This window comes from Zingiber officinale, chromosome 6A (assembly GCF_018446385.1).
Source record: "Zingiber officinale cultivar Zhangliang chromosome 6A, Zo_v1.1, whole genome shotgun sequence".
Classification (NCBI taxonomy): domain Eukaryota; kingdom Viridiplantae; phylum Streptophyta; class Magnoliopsida; order Zingiberales; family Zingiberaceae; genus Zingiber; species Zingiber officinale.
Window position 1 is genome coordinate 6,038,570 of NC_055997.1, and position 21,412 is coordinate 6,059,981.

At 38.8% G+C, this 21,412-nt stretch overlaps 1 long non-coding RNA gene across 1 annotated transcript; it reads left to right on the forward strand.

Moving 5' to 3' along the window:
• Positions 1-1,898: 1,898 nt before the first annotated feature.
• On the forward strand, positions 1,899-21,061 carry LOC121993673. Its single transcript, XR_006115358.1, has 4 exons — positions 1,899-2,599; positions 2,709-2,772; positions 2,857-2,919; positions 21,014-21,061. It is a non-coding gene; the product is annotated as an uncharacterized LOC121993673 (long non-coding RNA).
• The last annotated feature ends 351 nt before the right edge of the window (positions 21,062-21,412 follow it).

Below are 21,412 nucleotides of genomic sequence, written 5' to 3' on the forward strand. Positions count from 1 at the left end.
AATTTCGTCATCTTCTCTGTTTATTGGGTTAATATTTTCTGTATTTTCATTTTCATTTATTTTGTTGGGTAATTTATTTTCTTCATCAAATATTATATTTATTGTTTCTTCTACTTTTAGGGTATTTTTGTTATACACTCTATATGCCCTACTGGTTGTTGAATACCCTAAAAATATTCCCGGGGTTGTTTTTGATGTAAATTTCCCTAAGTAGTCTTTAGTGTTCAAAATGAAGACTTTACACCCAAATACTTTTAAATAGTTTAAGTTGGGAATTTTATTATAATAAATTTCATAGGGTGTTTTATTTTGAATTTTGTTAATTAAAATCCTATTTTGAATGTAACATGATGTACTAACTGCTTCAGCTCAGAATTGATTAGATAGTTTATATTCGTTTAACATGGTTCTAGTAACTTCTTGTAGGGTTCTATTTTTACGTTCTACTAAACCATTTTGTTGAGGGGTCCTAGGGCAGGAGTATTCATGTTTGTACTCATTTATTTCACAAAATTCAGTAAAGTTATGATTCTCAAATTCTCCTCCATGGTCACTTCTTATTCTTTTAATTTTAATGTCTTTTCCATTTTCTATTAATTTACAAAAATTACTAAATATTTCAAAGGTTTCATCTTTTGTTTTTAGGAATTTTACCCAGGTGAACCTGGAGAAGTCATCTACTATAACTAAGCAATACTGGTTCTTACTTAGAGACTTGACTCCGTGTGAATCAAATAGGTATAGGTGAAGGAGCTCCAGTAAACAAGTAGTTCTTACTAGATTGGTTGACTTGTGGGTTGACTTGGTTTGTTTTCCTTGTTGACACGCATTACAGATTGAATTTTCAATAACTTTTAATTTGGGCAACCCTCTGACTAGTCCATTTTGACTCATTTTTAAAATGAGTCTCGTATGAGTGTGACCCAGTCTCCTGTGCCACAACTCAGTTTCCTCTTATTGTGTTAGAAAACACTTTATTGAGGGCGTTGGTAGATAAATGGTGTAGACATTATCTTTCCTAGTGCCCTTAAGTATGATTTTTGGATTATCAATATGTTTGACTATACATTCGGACTTGGTAAAATTAACTGAGTAACCAGTATCGCATAATTGGCTTATACTTAATAAATTGAAATTAAAATTTTCAACTAATAATACTTTTCGAATAATAAAATCGGAGTTGAGTTCGATATTACCTTTTCCAATTACTTTCAGTTTTCCATCGCTGCCGAATGCAACTGATCCTAGGTTTTTTAGTTTTAGCTTAGTGAACTTCAACCTATCTCCAGTCATATGTCTGGAGCATCCACTGTCCAACATCCATTGATCCAATTCCTACACATAAAGTAGTTGATGGATCAAAAGACAGTTTGATTGAAGTAAGTCCTTAATTTTAAACAAATATTTAAGTTAATGTTTAATTTGAAAAATATTTAAGTTAATTCTTAATCTGAAAAATATTTAAGTTAATTTTAATTTGAAAAATATTTAAGTTAATTTTGAATTTGAAAAATATTTAAGTTAATTTTGAATTTGAAAAATATTTAAGTTAATTTTAATTTGAAAAATATTTAAGTTAATTTTTAATTTAAAAAAATATTTAAGTTAATTTTAATTTGAAAAATATTTAAGTTAATTTTTAATTTGAAAAATATTTAAGTTAATTTTGAATTTGAAAAATGTAAAATACCGAAAATAGGCAAATATTAAAAAGGGAATTTTTCGGAATTTTTGGAGATTTTCTAGAAATTTTTCGGAGCTCGTATGGACGAGTTTACGGGGATGAAAACTGGGCACCGGGAAAGCCTGTTTAGGCTACCCTGTTTTAACGAGGAAAAGTTTTGTTTTCTTATTAATTCCTTTTCCTGTTTTCTCTTTTCCTTCGTTTTTCACCTCACGCGTGCCCTAAGTCTCGACGCCGTCTCCTCTTCTCTGCGCGGCGCAAACCACACGCGGAGCATCTGCCAACTTCTGCCCGAGCCCTAAGACCCCGACGCCGATCCCTTGTCTCTTCCTGTCGACGCCATTCTCACCGGTCGACGAGAGCCAAGCAAGAGACGATCAACTCTCTTTTCTCTGCATTCGCACATCGCCGACCTGTGCCCGAGTCGCCGCCGAGGTTGAGCCCTAGATTGGGGAAGATCAGGAATGCGCCGACACTCCTCTTCGATGTCGCACGTCTGCACGGGCTGGCCTTGTTCGTGCCACCGCGGAGTCTGCTTCGCCGACCTCCGCCCTCTGTCTTAGTGCCGGCAGCCCACCTTCTCTTTTGCCTTAGCACCGGGCGCCGCCACCACCCGAGGCCGCACGAAACAGTGCTCTTCTCGGTACCAGCCGTTGGGTGAAGGGACAGCTATTGTCTTCACCGACTATTGTCCGATCTGCCTCTCTATTCGTCGCCGACGAGGACATACCATGCCCTAGCTATGATCTAGGAGGCAGTAGGTGAGGTTGGTTCTCCTTTGCTGGATCTGTGATCAGCACTGACGATTGAAGAGAAGGGGAGAATCCAGCAAGGTAGTTTTCGCGCTGAGGTGTTCTTGTCCAGCATACAGTTGCAGCTCTTCAATTGTGGATCAACCACAATTCATCTGTTGAGGTGAGTTTTTGTACTGAGGATTAGGGTTTCAGCAAATCTTTTGCTGTATGATTGGAGTTTAGTTACAGATTTAGATTCATTGGTAATCATTTATTTGAGGAATTGTTAGGGTGGATTATGTTAACAGAAAATGATTATCAGGTGTTGGATGAGTTTTGGAAGAAAAGGGTGAGGTCAGAAGATTGGATTTATTGAGGTTTCGGCTTGCATTATCCGATCTACGATAAACCTAAGTGTTGATTGTATATTTATTTCAGGGTTTTGATTTGAGACAAGAGCTTTGATTAGAGGACATATAACACGATCTACATTGGAGGCGGGTACATCTTGACTTATCTTTTATGATATTGTCATTTGGATATGCATAGTATTTTATAACTACAAGCAATGAACATGTTTGCCTTTGGTATGTCACTGTTTGATATCCATAGCATGTTAGGTTTGTCGCCTGTGATGTATCCGTGCGTATATCTCGTGATTTGTTGCCATGAGTATCTTATTGCCATGAGTATCTTAGTTTCTAGAGTGACATACCATGCTTTACTGAGGTTAGGATTAGGCTCTGGATTTTTGTTTCTGGCATGTGTATCCAAATTATCTGATACTTAGATTTTTATGTCATGCCTGGATTGTGTATTTCTATTGGTATATCATATATGATTCGTGTACCTAGACCTTGTGGCTTTGATCTGTGCATATTGTTGGTACATATGCTATGGAAGGGGGATATATTTAGGATCTAGGTTGTTATACCATAGAGGACCTGTATACCCTAGATCCGTGGATTTGACCTACTGATACTGTGGTACCCATATTATGTATATATGGATTTTTCTATGCCGATCAGGATATTCCATACTTATTATGTTCAGGACATAGGTTTTTGATATTCTATCTGACCTGTGTACTCTAGATCTTGGTATGTGACCATCGATTTTACAGTACTCATTTTATATATATGGATTGTTGGTTGCTACTCGGAAAACCTAGAGGTTCCACTGTACAAAAATTTTGTACAAAGGTCTGAACCTTTTCCTAGCTACCATGTGTTCTTTTAAATTAAATTTTGGATCGCCTGCGGAACTTAACACGTTTGATCCAAAACTTAATCTATTCATTATTTTAGGTTTTGACTTGGGTCTCCTACGGAACTTAACACGTTCAACCCAAATCACCTTAAGTTATTAATTCCATTAAATATTAATTTCCATAATTGGTTCCCAGTACTGACGTGGTGAGGCACATGACCTTCTTGGATATGGGAGCAACCACCACCAACTAGACAAAACCTTTTATAGAAAGCTAATATTTAATTTCCTAAAATAACTTTAGGTTAACCGAAAAGAACAATCAAATCACAAGGAAAAAATAAAACAAAAGAACACAACATCGAAAAACATATTCAAAATACTAGAACGTAAGCCTCTTGTATTTGGTATTATTTCCATAAATAACTAGTATGATGCGGAAAAGGAAAAACTACTAGTTATACCTTTTAGAAAAACCTCTTGATCTTCTACCGTATTCCTCTTCTAACCTCGGACGTTGTGTGGGCAACGATCTTCCGAGATGAGAAACCACCAACCACCTTCTTCTCCTCCTAGCTAGGTTCGGCCACAAAAAGCTTTACCAAGGATGAAGAACAAAACACCAAAGAGATGCTAGCTTTCTCTCCTCCTTCTTCTTCTTCTCCAAGTAGTATCAGGCCCCACAAGAGCTCCAAGCCTTTGAGAGAGTTTCGGCCACCACAAGAGGAAGAGAGGAAGAGGATGATGAAGGCCGGCCACACCAAGGAATAAAAGAGGAGAGAAAATAATAGAGGTTGTGTCTTGTGAAGGCACCCTCACCCCTTCTTTTATATTCCTTGGCCTAGGCAAATTAGGAAATTTAATTACAATAAAATTTTCTTAATTTCCTTGACATGATTTAATTGAGAAAAATAAAATAAAATTTCCCAATTTAATCTCTAATAGCCGCATTAAAAGAGATAAATTAGACAAGTTTTAATCAACAATTAAAACTTCTAATTTGTTCCGAAATTTTAAAATTAAAATTTCTCTTTAAAAATCTCTTCATGGTTGATAAAAGAAATTTTTATAATTTTAATTTTACAACATGTGAATAATTTTAAAAGAAAATAAAATATCTCAATCTACAAATAAGGAAGAGATTTAATCTCTTTCATTAATCTTTTGTAGATCTTTTGAAGAGATATTTTAATTTTAATTCTCTTTAATAAATTATATCTCCCATAATAAAAATTAAAATTAAAATTCTTTTAAATTAATATGGTGGCCCTCTGGCTTGGGTTCGAGCTAGGGCCACCCATCTTATGCTTAGGTACTGGCTTGGTTCCCAGCTTGGCTTTAAATGGGTATAGAAAGTGGGTATAGGTGGGTATAGTCTTATAAATAAGAGGCTACGATAGGGATGAGAGGAGGAATTTGTTTTGGTCTCCATAAAATTAAGCATCCGTATTGGCCGAACACACAACTTAATTTTATCGATAATAATTCATTCCACTGAGAACTATTATTGAACTACGCACCAATCCCAATTACATTTTGGGCTCCTTCTTATTATGAGTGTGTTAGTCTCACGTGTTTAAGATATCGAATGTCCTTAATTAAGTGAGTTCTTGACAACTCGTTTAATTAATATCTTAGTCCAGAATAGTACCACTCGACCTTATCATCATGTCGGACTAAGTCCACCTTCTGAGTTAACATGACAATCCTTATGAGCTCTTCTTGGGGACATTATCGACCTAGTATCTCTAGGACACGGTTTCCTTCTATAATCAACACACACTATAAGTGATACCATTTCCCAACTTATCGGGCTTATTGATTCATCGAACTAAATCTCACCCATTGATAAATTAAAGAAATAAATATCAAATATATGTGCTTGTTATTATATTAGGATTAAAACACATACTTTAATAACAGAGGTCTTTGTTTCTTTATAAAATTAGTATAAAAGAAACGACCAAATGGTCCTACTCAATACACTCTAAGTGTACTAGTGTAATTATCTGATCAAGATAAACGATACTAATTACACTACGACCTTCTAATGGTTTGTTCCTTTCCGTTTTGGTCGTGAGCTCATTTATAATTTATAAAGTCGATAACATCGTCTTACTGCGTGTGACACCACATCTTATGTTATCTACGGTATAAATTAATTGAACAACTTCTGACTAAATGTAGACAATTTGACCGAATGTGATTCTTTATTCATAATGAATGTTTACAAGCTTAGGCTTTCGGTATACACTCCAACAATCTCACTTATACTAATGACTAGTAGTCATATCTTACCCCATCCCTTCCTCATGCCGATCAAAGCTTTCGTGGAAGGGCCTTAGTGAAAGGATCTACGGGTTATCTGATGCGATCTTGGCGATGACAACTTCTCCTCGCTTCGCGATATCTCGTGTCGGTGGCACTTGCGCTATATGTTTACTTGCCTTATGAGCTCGTGGTTCCTTGGAGTTTGCAATTGCTATTATCACAATAAATTGTGATGATTTTGGGCAAACCAAGAATCACATCTAAGTCCACTAGAAAGTTCTTGAGCCATACTGCTTCTTTAGCCGCCTCGGAGGCTGCTACATACTCGACTTCCATGGTTGAGTCCGAAACGCATTTCGCTTAACACTTCTCCATGAAATGGCTCCACCTCTAAAGTAAACACATGGCCGATGTAGACTTACTCATCCCTATCGATTGGAAATCGAACCGTGTAACCAGAGCAAATCATGCTTTGTAAACTAGCGTATAATCTCTAGTCCTTCTCGGTACTTTAATATATGCTTTCTAGCGATCAATGTCCTTGTCGGGGTTACTCGATATCTCTGACCATGCCCAGCGGATATCGGTCTCGTGCAATAGCATTGCATCATAAGGCTTCCTACGAGCATAAGGAAGCGCTTTCGTGTCTTATCTCCTTTGATGTCTTTGGAGACATCTCTTTAGATAAAGCTATTCCATGCCTAAAGGTAAGAAACCTTTCTTGGAATCCTGCGTGCTAAAGAGCAAGGATTATATCTATATATGAAGCTTGGGGCAGACACAACATTCTTTTCTTGCGATCCTTATAACTTTGATCCCAAGAATGTGTGCACTAATTCATATCAAATTGTTTGGACAACCATACCCTTACGTACGATAATACCTTGACATTGTTGCGATTAACAAAATATCATCTATATAAGAAATACCACCACGTTTCAGTTACACTTCTTATATACACAAGATTCATCGGACTTTGAACAAATCCATATATTGGATTACTTCATTCATAGGATGTTCGAATCTTGAAGCTTGCTTGATCCATAAATGGACCGATTGAGCTTACTAGATGCTCTTTGCCTTTTCAATGAACCCTTGGTTGCTTCGTATGGATGTTTTCTTGAAGACTTCCATTAAGGAAACATGTCTTGACATCCATTTGCCAATCTCATAATCCATATAAGCGTGATGGATAAGAGTATCCGGATAGACTTAAGCGTAGCTAAGTTTTCATAATCGATTCCCTCTTTCGAGTATACCCTTTCGCAACGAGCCTAGCTTTGAAGGTTTCTACCTTCGTCATCCCTCTTTTCCTTTTGTAGATCCACTTACATCCAGCGACTTTTACACCGGTTGGTTCTATGAGCTCCCGGACCTTATTAGAGTACATAGACTCTATTTCGAATTCATCGCCTCCAAGATACTGCATCTATATCTTGGAGTGCTTCGTCGTATGTCAGGGATCGGGTTCGTTTTGCAGAGATCAAGTCCGAAGACTCTCTCAAACATGAATCTCTCAGTGCCTCATGACCCTCCCACTACGACGAGGCCATGCGTGGTTGTGTATCATGTGTGACACGTGTTGGGTCTCTTGTGGTACTTCATCTTGTATTGTTGGTACTAAAGTAGACATGTCCTCTCTTAGTTCTTCAAAACAACTTTACTATTGGGCTTGTGATCCATTATATAGTCTTCTTAAAAAGCGGGCATTGGAATGACCTTCTGGTCTTTAGGACTATAAAATAAACCACCTTTCGTTCCTTTGGGATATCCCACAAACACGCGAACTTCTGTACGAGATTCTATTGTTGGCCATGGACTACCCCAATCGAGTCTTAGGCTGGGTTTCGATTCGATTAGGAGTAGGCGATTTAGAAGGTCTTAAGTTCAAGCATAATCGTTTCAGCATCTCCCTGAGAAAACGAAAGGTCCATCATCGATTAACATCTTAATCGATTACGATATTCGATTAAACCAGTTTTCGTGGGTGCACAGAGTGGTCGTAATCGATTGGACACCTATTAAGTAATTGGAACTCTCTTAAGAATCTATTCGACAAGCTCGATAAGATTCGTAGTGAGTTTGATTGCTTTGACCCTATGATCCTCTCACGATCAACCTTGTATTCTTAATCAATTTAGCTAATCGATTAAGTACACTTAAGCGATTAGAATAATCGCTTAAGGTAAAAATATAAATATTCTGAGCAAGTTGCAGAGGCATAAGAACTTAGAGAAAAGCTTAAGCGATTAACTTCTTGGTTCATTTGAGTTGGAAAACTTTCCAACTCTAATGAACTCAAAGTCCATGGGTTATAAGCCTCTGAATCCTACTTAAGTTAATATGACGAAGCCTTAGATGCCAAAGATATGCTTGGTTCATTTCGAAGGTTCTTTTCTCTTATTAGAGTTAGAAGATGAGTTATAAATTTCCATGTTTTGCTTTGTGGAAGAAATTAGATTTAAAGTATACAAATTGCCAACTAATGCACCGAATAGATAATCACTTTATTTCTTTTAATAACTACATCGTTCTTGAAAGAAACTGAATATCCATCTAAAAACAAGAAGCTGAAATTAAATTCTTTCTAAAACTAGATACATAAAGACAATTTCTTAAAATCAAATTTCTATTTCTACTAAAAGATAAGTAGACGTCTCCCACTGCAATGCTGCCACCTTAGTAGCATTGCCCATGTAGATGGTAATCTCTCCTTCAGATAGTCAGACATGATCGGTGGCTCCCGTATCTACACACGGTGCTGGTAGATAACACCGCTAAACATGTTTCAACAACTAGAGTATGAGATATACCTTTGTTTTGGTTCCTACGAGGACGATCAGCCTTCCGATGTCTTGCTGCTTGCGGATGAAGCACTTGCCCTTGACTTCTTCCAGCTTTAAATCCCGTACACTGAGATTTATTCACTTTCTTTCTTGAACCGACTTGTTTCTTCTTCTCTTCCTCTCGGTTTAGAAGTAGAACCATTTCAAGCGTAGTGAATTTGAGCGTTGTGTGAAATAATCTTTCTGTGCTTGAAGTTTTGTCGGTAGTTCAGCTAATGAATAAGTCCTTTTATTTATATTATAGTTCAGGTGACTGCTCAAAACTTCTAGGTAGCGTTTGGAGGATCGTATCGATCTGGGTTTCCCATCATTTCTCTCCGAGGATTCGTATTTCGTTTAGATAAGCCATCGTCTTTAGGATATGATCCCTCACGGGAGTACCCTCTTGTATGGTGGTGTCATTATCTTTCTCATGGCTTCTTTGAAGCCTATCACGATGACGAAGAGTTTCTTGAGATTCGTTATATATCATGTTGGTAAATCTTGATCTTGATGTTGCAATACATTTGACATTGAAGCGAAAATGTAACACCGCGCCATCTCACGACTTTTACCCATTTCTATGATATTCGATCTTCTCTTGAGTAGATTCACGATGGGTGCTTGAGCGAGCTCGGTCGATCTGAATTTATAGCTTTCGTGATGAAACGATGTCGGTTTCTTTTCCAATCATGTAGTTTGGTCCGATGAAGTCTATACATTGAAGTATGATGGACGGATGGGTTGAAAGTCATCTAAGAATCCTGAAATAACTTTTGGTGAACTACAAATTTAGAATAATATTGATTCCTCAAACAATACTATTTTAAATTAACCAACACCTCAAAACACGTGAATTTTGTATGCCACGTAAGTGTGGACGTATCTAAATCAACATTTGTAAAAGGAGGTTTTAACCCATTAATTTTATTATCTTGTCGACTTAACTTTGTAAATAAAATTAATAGTTGGTGTCTTTTAGTCACACAAATAATAGCGATGACTCCGATGGGGAGGATACTATTAGATGTGTCTAAGTGTATACCATTACTTGACACTAAGTCCATTAATAAGATTATGCCCCTTGGTTGGGAAGATCACACGCTCTTAATTAACTTCCTATAGTCATCCAAAAATGGAAGTCAGTGATCCACAAACAAGCTCGTCCGTTATGGAGGAAGGCACTTCGAGCCAGCTTGACTTGTTTGCATCACTTACTGAACCGATAATGGAGACCGTGGGATTTACTTAAAATCCCTCTCCACTTAGTTATTTATAAATGAGGAATTTTAACTATGCTAGCACTAAGCATGTAAACTAATATACACACACAATATAAAAGCAATAAATAGAAAATCTAATTTTAACTATTATGGCTTTTATCTCTAGATTATCCTCCGTGTTGTCGTCTCATTTCTTTGCCGTATTTACCGCCAGGTTTATTGTATCACATCCATCTTGCTCCTAGTTCATTACGCCTCTGGTCCTTAGAAGGTTCCACGCTTTGATCCATGACGTAAATAGAATTTTACATTTTGATCATATTCCATAAAAGGAATATCGTATCTAGATCAAAAATAAAATCCTAATAAAAATAAATCGACTCTGCATGTTTTAATCTAATCGTCTGCACATATAAATGCCCTTGGCGTATACAGGGTCGATCACCTGCATAATAACTAAAAGCCATAATAGTTGGATCCTGCGTCCACGAAGTTAGCACATCCTACTATAAATTATGTATGGCGTGTGCGTAATTAAACTAATACCAAATCACAGAGGTAACTCTGATACCAATTGTTGGTTCTACTCGGAAAACCTAGAGGTTCCATTGTACAAAAATTACAAAGGTGCGAACCTTTTCCTAGCTACCATGTGTTCTTTTAAATTAAATTTTGGATCGCTGCGAGAACTTAACACGTTTGATCAAAACATAATCTATTCGTTCTTTTAGATTTTGACTTGGGTCTCCTGCGAACTTAACTCGACCCAAATCACCTTAAGTTATTAATTCCATTAAATATTAATTTCCATAATTGGTTCCCAGTTGGCGAGGCACGCGACCTTCTTGGATATGGGAGCAACCACCAGCGACTAGACAAATAGAAAGCTAATATTTAATTTCTAAAATAACTTTAGGTTAACGAAAAACAATCAAATCACGAGGAAAAAATAAAACAAAGAACACAACATCAAAAACATATTCGAAATACTAGAGCGTAAGCCTCTTGTATTTGGTATTATTTCCATAAATAACTAGTATGATGCGGAAAGGAAAAACTACTAGTTATACCTTTTAGAAAACCTCTTGATCTTCTAGTATTCCTCTTCTAACCTCGGACGTTGTGTGGACTATCTTGAGATGAGAAACCACCAACCACCTTCTTCTCCTCCTAGCTAGGTTCGGCCAACAAAGAGGAAGCTTGACCGAAAACAAAGCTTGCTTGCTCTCCTTCTTCTTCTTCTTCTCCAGTAGTATCCGGCCACCACAAAGCTCTAAGGGCCACCACAAAGAGGAAGAGAGGAAGAGGATGGCGGCCACTCGAGGAATAAAGAGGAGAAAATAATAGAGGTTGTGTCTTATGAAGGCACACTCACTTCTTTTATATTCCTTGGCCTAAGCAAATTAGGAAATTTAATTACAATAAAATTTCCTTAATTTCCTTAATGATTTAATTGAGAAAAATAAAATAAAATTTCCCAATTTAATCTACAATGGCGCCACATTAAAAGAGATAAATTAGAAGTTTTAATCAACAATTAAAACTTCCTAATTTATTTTTGGAAATTTTAAAATTAAAATTTCTCTTTAAAAATCTCTTGGTTGATAAAAGGAAATTTCTATAATTTTAATTTTCTGACGTGAATAATTTTAAAGAAAATAAAATATCTCACCGATCTACAAATAAAGAAAGAGATTTAATCTCTTTCGTTAATCTTTTGTAGATCTTTCTGAAGAGATATTTTAATTTTAATTCTCTTTAATAAATTATATCTCACATAATAAAAATTAAAATTAAAATCTTTTTAAATTAATATGTGACCCTCTGGCTTGGGTTCGAGCTAGGTACCACCCATCTTATGCTAGGCCTAGCTTGGTTCCCAAGCTAGCTTGGACCCTATTAGTGGGTATAGAAAGTGGGTATAGGTGGGTATAGTACTACATAAATAAGAGGCTACGATAGGGGAGAGGAGGAATTGGTTTTGGTCTCCGATAAAATTAAGCATCCGTATTGCCGAACAACAATTTTATCGATAATAATTCATTCCACTAGAGAACTATTATTGACCAATCCCAATTACATTTTGGGCTCCTTCTTATTATGAGTGTGTTAGTCTCCACGTGTTTAAGATATCGAATGTCCCTAATTAAGTGAGTTCTTGACTCGTTTAATTAATATCTTAGTCGAGTATTACCACTCAACCTTATCGTCGTCGACTAAGTCCACTGCGAGGTTTAACGACAATCCTTATGAGCTCCTCTTGGGGACATTATCAACCTAGTATCTCTAGGACACGGTTTCCTTCTATAACTATAAGTGATACCATTTCCCAACTTATCGGGCTTATTGATTCATCGAACTAAATCTCACCCATTGATAAATTAAAGAAATAAATATCAAATATATGTGCTTGTTATTATATTAGGATTAAAGCACACATAATAACCGAGGTCTTTGTTTCTTTATAAAATCGGTATAAAAAACGACCTCAAATAGTCCTACTCGATACACTCTAAGTGTCTTAGTGTAATTATCTGATCGAGATAAGCGATACCTAATTACACTCGACCTTCAATGGTTTGTTCCTTTCCATTTTGGTGGTGACTCATTTATAATTTATAAAGTCTTGATAACATCGTCTTACGTGTGACACATCTTATGTTATCTACGGTATAAATTAATTGAGCAACTATAACTAAATGTAGCCATTTGACGAATGTGATTCTTTATTCATAATGAATGTTTACAAAGCTTAGTCATTTTATATACGTGGATATGGTTATGTTGATCGGTTTTGCTATGCTTAGTGTAATGCGTCGTGATTGCGTCTTTGTGCGATTCTCGGCTCAGCTATGGTTGAGCCCAGCCATGATTCGTATCTTGCACTCCACACTCGTGGATTAGTGGTTTATCGAGCGGTGTGTGGCGGTTCTGCTTTGTTTGCTCCGTTAGTGCAGTGACTCGGTAGTGGTGGCCGTGACAGATTCACTTCTGTTTAGCTCGGCATTTAGTGTAGCAGTGGTGGCCGTGAGACAGTGGACTTTGTTTAGCTCCGTTGGTCGGTGACTCGGTAGTGGCCGGTAGAATACCTCCCGTCGTCGTGTCTGGGAGATGAGGCGTTGAGCTTCCCATTTATGATTTGGGGTCGGAGGGCGAGTACTCGGCATTCAAATCTCGGTCCTTTGTTCGGGGGCGATGATGTTAGAGTCTGCATCGTCACATCACGTTGATTCGTTTATTTGCTTGTGTTCTTTGCACTTATATGTTGCGTTTTGGTGGATGCATTTGTTTGACATGCAGATATATCTGCATATCGGTTTGATGACCCTTTAGTTCGGGATAGGAGTCTGGTGAGTCTGACTTCCTTGATTACTTTTCGGTTTGTATATTTCCTATATATTATTCGGAAGCTATGTTTATTCTTATTAGATATATCTTACTAGCGTATACATTGGTATTCGAGTTGTTGAACTCGTCCCGTGGACACTATCTTTTTAGTACCAGTTATTTATGGTGTCGCTTGGAGCGTCCTGTCTTTGGTCCCCGCGTCACATCAGAGACATATTGCTTTTTTTTGTTTTATCATGGTATATGATATGTGAGTTTTAGTTACGTATTCGGTTTTGTTTACGGAAATGTTGCTTTGTTTATTGTGTAAGCCTAGCCAGCTAGATTTTATTTTAGGTTGTATGTGTTGTCTTTTCATTTGTGTTTTGGTTTTGTTCAGTAGAGTGGGATGATATAAAGCTAACGTGGTTGTGTGTATATTCCGGTAACTTGTGGTGATGTATATTGTATGTAGAATTGTTTGATTGTCACCGTCTGAGAGTCTTTAGAAATTTCTTGGACGGGACTCCTCGGGTGTACAATTAGTGAGTATCAGAGCAGGTATACGATACTTGCTATGTGTTTTGAATTTTCGAGATTTAGCTGGTACCAATTTATTTGGTATCAGAGATCGACTTACGAGTCTTATTTTTCCCGGTGTTTTGGATTTTGTGTTTTGGTCTTCTTGATGTGACTTTTCGGGTTTTGGGACCTAGCAGCAACAGGACATCTCCAAGCTATAGGAGGTATGTTGGTATACTGTCATCCTACTACTTAGTTAGAGTATGCATTGTTGACTGTGATAGTTATGACACTTTGTATCTGGTATCTGTCTGATGTTGTAGCCATATTACATGTGAGGGGTTAGCCACTGACGATGATCGACCTTAATAGAGATTGAGGGATTACAGTTTCTGGTAATTTTTCATATCATACACCAGTAGTTTTAGTTTCTGTTCTTACTAGTTGGATAGCGGATTGAGGTACATACCAGCCTCTGCTATTATTAGTTGGGTAATGGATAGTATCTATATCTTTATGTTGACCTAGCCAGTTGTATACCATTTTATTTTAGTAAATTTCATCAGTAAATATTTATTTACTCATGTTGGATCGGTCAGTAGAAGACTGATTTACGTTTGTCGATTTGGGTTGTCATAGATCGATATATCTTTATGATTGTGGAGGATCATTTGTGGGTTATTTGTGCTTAGTTATGTATCTATAGCACATTTAAGTACATGACTTGTACTGACGTGGAAAGGACTGAAATAATCGTATATCGTTGTCGGCTCGACCAGTTTTAGAGGACCAATATATCCTATTCCATGAAGATTTTGACCATGGACTGTATATACCTAGTTGGATGACTTAGAAGTTTGGATTTATGATGTTAAAATTTTCCCCATTAGATATAGTCTTAGTAGGGTACGACATTGACTTGCAATATTATACCATGGCGTGTATATCTCTTTTGTCCGCTACTAGTTCCGTTGAACCTAGAGCAGGGTTGTTACTGGATGATTAGGCTGCTTTATTTTGGGCTGTCTATGATTGATGTATTCCTGCTTGATACATATGCAGGATTTTTGTTTAGGTATACCCGTAACCCATGAGTGTTGGTAGCATAGGGTTGGTCTCTTTGATTGAGCTAGTATGCTGATTTTGCATGTTTAGGTTGCATGTATATTATGATTGTTATGTGTTGTAGGAATCCTGTAGTTGACTGTCCATTTGCAAGTAGTATATGTATACATGTTCTGTTATGGTTGTAGGTTCCTTGTGGATCATAGCTATGTAGTTCGGAGTATGTATCTGAATATATTATGGAAAGTATCTCATCAATTTAATCTATGTTGTGGGATGTGTACATGAGTTTAGGTATTTTGCTTGATGTATCTTGTCGATTTAATCAGAGATGTGCTATGTGCAGATGTGTTCGGTGTAAGATTCGAGGTATTTTGTGGATTATATTTGATTTATGGATACACTTGGGTCTATTAGACTCTATTGGAAGTATTAAGTGATTATACTCAATTGGTATGTGTTGTGAGTATTATTGGAGGTGTATTGACGATTATACTTAGGTTGATATATGCACACGGTTTCGGTATGCATTGTTGGAGGTGTTACGATGATTTATACCTATGTTGTGAGTATCTTTGGTGTGTATTAATTGGAGGATTATGTCGATCATACATATGTTGTGTATGCATGTGTGCCAGGTGTATGGTTGGTAGCATCATGATGATTCTACCTATGTTGAATGTAGAATGTTGAGTGTCTACATTATGTTATTGGTTGTATTACCCCGTCAACTAATTCTCCTATTAGTGGGTGACCGACCCACTAGGATGATGATAGAGTTGACTATGGATTTGATTTGCTTACTGGGTGTTATACCCTAGGCTACCTACAGTGATCTGTGGTAGAGAGATATCGTGCAGTCTCTAGCTGGATAGTTAGGTGCCTTGGACACTTATGTATTGGTTGTGGTGGAGCGTTGCTCCCACACATGTTATGGATTGTTTGTGGTGGAGCGTTGCTCCCACATATTTTGAATTGTTTGTAGCGGAACATTGCTCCCATATTTATTACAGATATCTATTTCAGATTATTTGTGGTTGAGCGTTGCTCCCACATATGGAGGATTTCTTGTGGTGAGCGTTGCTTCCATATATGTGGTATTTTGTGTGATGGAGCGTTGCTCTCACACTAGAGGATCTATTCTTAGGTGATTTATGTTGTTGGTGATTAGATTTCCGATTTATTATCAGAGATCTTGTGGTTAGGAATGCCTGTGATACGGACATTATGTGTCTCGGTTTTACCATTAGGGCTTGCGGAGCCTTAGATGTTTTCAGAGACTTGATAATTTTGGTATTCCCAGAATGTTTGGATCGGTTTCCATTGTCTTTGTTGACGATGTTGTGATCTGTTTCGGATCCGCGGTGAGTCACACACACTATTTTGCATAGTTCTAGATATGTTTCAATGGGAACATCTATATGCGAAGTTCAGTAGTGCGTTTTGGGATTGTCTTCTGTGAGATTTTTGGGACACATGGTGACCGGTAGGAGTATACCGTGGTTCCACAGGAGATCGAGGTTGTTACTGTGGGGAGTAGACAGAGTCTATAGAAGAGGCTCGCAACTTCCTTTGTTTGGCTCGATATTTTCGGAGATACGTTGAGGGTTTCTCACGGATTGCTATGTTACTTACACGCCTGACCAGGAAAGGCGTGAAGTTCACTTGGACTGAGGATTGCAAGACTAGTTTCTAGGAGCTGAAGCGGAGACTAGTGTCGGCTCCGATTTTGATTTTACCTTCTATAGAGGACGGATATGTCCTCTACACCGACGCATCTATTCAAGATTTGAGCGCTGTTCTGATCCGACATGATAGAGTAGTCTCCTATGCTTCTTGTCGGTTGAAGGAGCATGAGAAGAACTACCCTGTATATGATCTAGAGTTGGTCGCCATTATTTTTGCCATGAAGATTTGGCGACATTGTTTATATGACGTTACATTTGATATTCTCACTGACCATAAGAGTCTCAAATATCGGTTTACTTAGAAGGAACCTAATCTCCAACTGAGGAGATGGAGGGAGTTTCTGAAGGATTTCGATTGTACCATTAGCTATCACCCGGAGAAAGCTAATGTGGTTGCCGATGCACTCAGCAGGAAGTCCAGAGGGACTTGAGCGTGCTACCGAGTGGTGGTTACAGATTTGATTCAGGAATTCTCCGAATTGGGCCTTAAGGAGCTGGGATGGACAGAGCAGGGTATTATGGTTACCATGGTTGCTCAATCCTCGATTAGGATGAGGATTCAGGAGGCCCAGGTTGGAGATCAGTATTTACGGTCCATTGGCAGCTGGATAGCTTCCGGGCAGTAGACTAGGTTTCCCCGAGAGGAAGCGGGTATTATATACTTCTGAGGCGAATTGTGCGTACCCCAGTCTCACCCGGTCTTATCGGAGTTACATCAGGAGGCTCATCGTTCACGATTTGCTATCCAACCAGGCGGGACCCGCATGTATAGAGATTTGAGGTGCTCCTATTGGTGGAACAGTATGAAAAAAAAAAGACATCGCGTAATTTGTAACGAGAGGTCTTGTCTGTCAGCAGGTGAAAGTAGAGCACCAGATACCTGCCGGATTATTTTATCAGATTCCTATTCTCGAGTGGAAATGGGAACATATTACTATGGACTTTAAGGTGGATTTGCCGAGGACACGACGCGATTTGGGTAATCTTTGAGCGATTAACCAAATTCGTGCACTTCTTAGCGATCCGGAAGACTGATTCCCTGGATCGATTGGCAGATCTGTGTTACCGGGTGATCATCAGATTTCGTGGTGGCCCGTTGACTATTATTTCGGATAGAGACCCCCGGTTTCCGTCTCATTTTTGACAGAGTCTGCAGCATGCCTTGGGCACGCAGCTCTGTTTCAGTACAGTTTTCCATCCTCAGACTAATGGATAGTCACAGCGGACCATTTAGATTCTAGAGGACTTGCTAAAGTTGTGTGTATTGGATTTTGGAGGCAGTCGGGAGGACCATTTGCCATGGGTAGAGTTTGCCTACAATAATAGCCATCATTCGGCTATGCAGATGCCACCGTTTGAAGCATTGTATGGTAGGCTTTGTCGGACACCCACCCTTTGGGATGAGGTTGGGAAGGCCCAGCTGTTGGGACCTCATAGAGCTCAGTAGGAGGCAGAGTTGGTCCGTATTATTAGATGGAGGATGTCAGAGGCGTAGGACCTCCAGAAGAGTTATGCTGATCGGAGACGCAGAACCCTTATAGTTCTTTATTTGCGACCATGTATTTCTGTGTGTCTCACGTCGAAAGGGGTGAAGAGATTTGGCCCCGAGGTAAGCTAGCTTCGCGATACATTGGACCTCTCCAGATCTTGGAGAGGATTGGAGCGGTAACTTATCGTCTAACACTACCATAGTTCCTGTCAGGTGTTCACGACGTATTCCATGTGTCTATGCTGAGGAGCTATATATCCGACTCAACAGATTTGTTGACAGATATCTCAGTTTCGTTTCAGCCTAACGTCACCTATGAAGAGGCTACTTGCTTGCTCATGGATACGATCCGAGCTCGATACCTCCACCTTTTCACTTGAGGTATGTAAGTCATGGTTCCGTTTAGCATTTATACTGTTATAGCTTTTACTATTATTTGCTGATGGTGGATAACGAAAATTTGGGGACCAAATTTTTATTAGTGGGGGAGAATGTAAAATACCGAAAATAGGCGAATATTAAAAAGGAATTTTCCAGAATTTTTGGAGATTTTCTGGAAATTTTTCGGAGCTCGTATGGACGAGTTTACGGGGATGAAAACTGGGCACCGGGAAAGCCTGTTTAGGCTACCCTGTTTTAACGAGGAAAAGTTTTGTTTTCTTATTAATTCCTTTTCCTGTTTTCTCTTTTTTTTTGTTAGCGTTTACTAAGTCTGAAAGCTGTACGGAGCATGGAGAATCGCAGAGCGTCTGAAAGGACAGGGAAACGGGTCGTCTCTTTGCTTCCTCGTCGCCGTTCTCACCACGCGAGGCGAGCAAGGACGATCCACTCTGCTTTCTTCCCTGAGTTAGATCACATCCTTGATCGAGCCAAGAGCCCTTTGGGTGCGATTCAAGGCGAAGTAAGGGAAGGGGGAGATGTTCACTTCGCCGACCTCCGCCCTCTGTCTTAGTGCCGGCAGCCCACCTTCTCTTTTGCCTTAGCACCGGGCGCCGCCACCACCCGAGGCCGCACGAAACAGTGCTCTTCTCGGTACCAGCCGTTGGGTGAAGGGACAGCTATTGTCTTCACCGACTATTGTCCGATCTGCCTCTCTATTTGTCGCCGACGAGGACATACCATGCCCTAGCTATGATCTAGGAGGCAGTAGGTGAGGTTGGTTCTCCTTCGCTGGATCTGTGATCAGCACTGACGATTGAAGAGAAGGGGAGAATCCAGCAAGGTGTTTTTCGCGCTGAGGTGTTCTTGTCCAGCATACAGTTGCAGCTTGTGGATAATCTTCAATTGATTGAGTTTTTTATCTGTTGAGATTAGGGTTTGATTTCTTTTCTTGTATGATTTGGAGTTTAGTTACAGATTTAGATTCATTGGTAATCATTTATTTGAGGAATTGTTAAGGTGGATTATGTTAACAGAAAATGATTATCAGGTGTTGGATGAGTTTTGGAAGAAAAGGGTGAGGTCATAAGATTGGATTTATTGAGGTTTTGGCTTGCATTATCCGATCTACGATAAACCTAAGTGTTGATTGTATATTTATTTCAGGGTTTTGATTTGAGACAAGAGCTCTGATTAGAGGACATACAACACGATCTACATTGGAGGCGGGTACATCTTGACTTATCTTTTATGATATTATCATTTGGATATGCATAGTATTTTATAACTACAAGCAATGAACATGTTTGTCTTTGGTATGTCACTGTTTGATATCCATAGCATGTTAGGTTTGTCGCTTGTGATGTATCCGTGCGTATATCTCGTGATTTGTTGCCATGAGTATCTTATTGCCATGAGTATCTTAGTTTCTAGAGTGACATACCATGCTTTACTGAGGTTAGGATTAGGCTCTGGATTTTTGTTTCTGGCATGTGTATCCAAATTATCTGATACTTAGATTTTTATGCCATGCCTAGATTGTGTATTTCTATTGGTATATCATATATGATTCGTGTACCTAGACCTTGTGGCTTTGATCTGTGCATATTGTTGGTACATATGCTATGGAAGGGGGATATGTTTAGGATCTAGGTTGTTATACCATAGAGGATATGTATACCCTAGATCCGTGGATTTGACCTACTTGTCTTTGGTACCCATATTATGTATATATGGATTTTTTATTTGATCGGGATATTCCATACTTATTATGTTCGGGACATAGGTTTTGATATTCTATCGACCTGTGTACTCTAGATCTTGGTATGTGACCATCGATTTTACAGTACTCATTTTATATATATAGATATGGTTATGTTGATCGGTTTTGCTATGCTTAGTGTCATGCATCATGATTGCATCTGTTCGATTCTCGGCTCCACTATGGTTGAGTTACATGTACTGCACACTCCACCACTCGTGGATTAGTGGTTTATCGAGTAGGTGTGTGGCGGTTCTGCTGTTTAGCTCCGTTAGTCAGTGACTGTGGTAGCCGGCAGTCAGTTCCGTTCTGTTTGGCTCCGTTGGCATTTAGTGTAGCAGTGTAGTCGGCAGGCAGTGGACTTTGTTTGGCTCGTTGGTCGGATGACTCGGTGGTGGCCGTGAGAGATACCTCCCGTCGTCGTGTCAGGAGATGAGGCGTTGAGCTTCCCGTTTATGATTTGGGGTCGGAGGGCGGAGTACTCCGTTAAAGTCCACTCGGTCCTGTTAAGGGCGGTGATGTTAGAGTGCAGTCGTCATCGTTGATTGCATTTATTTGCTTGTGTTTGCTGCACTTATATGTTGCATTTTGGTGGATGCATTTGTTTGACATGCATACAGGAGATATACTGCGTATTGGTTTGATGACCCTTTAGTTCAGGATAGGATTTCCTGGTGAGTACAGCTTCCTTGATTACTTTTCAGTTTTATATATTTCCTATATATTATTCGGAAGCTGTATTCCATGTTTATTGCTGTTAGATATATCTTACTAGGCATGTCTATTGGTATTCGCTGAGTTGTTGAACTCATCCCCGTGGACACTATCTTTTTCAGGTACCAGGTTATTTATGGTGTCGCTTGGAGCATCCTGTTTGCTGGTCCCCGCGTCACATCAGAAGACATGTCGCTGTCTTTTTGCTATTTTATCATGGTATATGATATGTGAGTTTTTGGTTCTGTGTTCCGGTTTTGTTTCTGGAAATGTTGCTTTGTTTATTGTGTAAGCCTAGCCGGCTAGCAGTTTTCGTTTTGGGTTGTATGTGTTGTCTTTTTCCGTTGTGTTTTTGGTTTTTGTTCCAGCCGAGTGGGCTGATGATATAAACTACGTGGTTGTGTGTATATTCCAGCCATTTGTGGCTGATGTATATTTTGTATGTAAAATTGTTTCAGATTGTCACCCGTATAGGGGAGGTGCTGCCGAAATTTCTTCGGACAGGGACTCCCTCGGGGCGT